This window comes from Prionailurus viverrinus, unplaced genomic scaffold (genome assembly GCF_022837055.1).
Source record: "Prionailurus viverrinus isolate Anna unplaced genomic scaffold, UM_Priviv_1.0 scaffold_67, whole genome shotgun sequence".
In the NCBI taxonomy this organism is placed as follows: Eukaryota; Metazoa; Chordata; class Mammalia; order Carnivora; family Felidae; genus Prionailurus; species Prionailurus viverrinus.
The window spans coordinates 797611-799138 of NW_025927629.1; positions in this window are offsets into that span (position 1 = coordinate 797611).

The window sequence follows — 1528 nt, forward strand, 5'->3', positions numbered from 1 at the left end:
ATCCCCCTCCCCCTGCCCCCCTGCTCATGTCCCCCTCCTCTTCTGCCCCCCCACCCCTCTCCTCCTCCCCTCAACTCCCCCCTCCCCTTGCCCCCCATGTCCCCCCTCCCCTGCCCCCTCCTCCCCCTCCTCCTTCCCTCAACTGCCCCCCTCATGTCCCCCCTCTCCTGTCCCCTCCTCCCCCCTCCTCCTTCCTTCAACTGCCCCCTCTCATGTCCCCCTCCTCTTCCCCTCAACTCCCCTCTCCCCCTGCCCCCCCTCCCCCGCTCATGTCTCCCCTCCTCCCCCATGCTCATGTCCCCCCTCCCCACCCCCTGCTCATGTCCCCTCCTCTTCTGCCCCCCCCACCCCCTCTCCTCCTCCCCTCAACTCCCCCCTCCCCTTGCCCCCCCCATGTCCCCCCCCGCCCCCTCCTCCCCCTCCTCCTTCCTTCAACTGCCCCCTCTCATGTCCCCCTCCTCTTCCCCTCAACTCCCCTCTCCCCCTGCCCCCCTCCCCCGCTCATGTCTCCCCTCCTCCCCCATGCTCATGTCCCCCCTCCCCTGCCCTCCTGCTCATTTCCCCTCCTCTGCCCCCCTCCTTCCCCCTCCTCCTCCCCTCAACTCTCCCCCCCATTCATGTCCCCCCTTCCCTTCCCCTCTGCTCATGTCACCCCTTCCCCTTGTCCCCCTGCTTGTGTTCACCCTCCCCAGGCCTTACAGTCTTTCTTTCCAGAACTGCTCCCTCTGGTCGTGCGTTTTTCTGGGGGATTTAAGGGAGAAGAAGTGAGGGCAGGTTGGGAGGCTGTGTCCTGTCGGTGATGGTTGAGAATCCCAACCAAAGGAAGGCTCCCCGGGTGGACAGACAGAACTCCGGGCAGGAGGTGACATCCCCTTCACACTGTGGTGTCTCTTGGGGAGGGATCTCCCCCAATCTCAATAAACCAGTGCACAGTGTGACTCATCAGCTCATCCCTTACTGAGAACACACTGGGCTTCAGTCCCAGGAGGGGAACTCGGGGGGCTCCATGCTGGTGAAAAGGCCCCACAGCAGAGGGGTGGGAGGAAGGTTTTGTTGGTCCACTGAGGGCCTCTCAAAGCAGAACAGGATTGGGCCGCGACCAGTCAGTGATACTTTAGCACGTAACTGTGGGGGCTCTGGAGTCACGGCAGAGCGTCTGTTAACCACCACTTGCGGAAAGGTGCCTGGAGCTCCTTGCCTCGTCCTGCTCACCATCATCGCTCGGCCCCTTTGTCCAGTGGTGCCAGGACCGCGGCCTGGAGTGGTCCTTGGCCCGCGGAGGATGCTGTGAGTGCCAGGCGCTGTCGCTGCTGTTCAAGGACGTGTGTGACAGTGCTGGGTGCTCACTGGACCCTGGGGCACACGCCTGAGAAGACGCGAGGACCCTCCCTCCCAGGGATCAAGCACCACAGAAGAATGGCGGGTGCTGGTGACCTTGGGCCTAGCGGCCCCTGAGCACACCCTGCCTTCAGTCTCTGAGAACCCTGAGCAGCTGGCAAGGAAACTGCTGTCAGAGAACAGAAAGTAC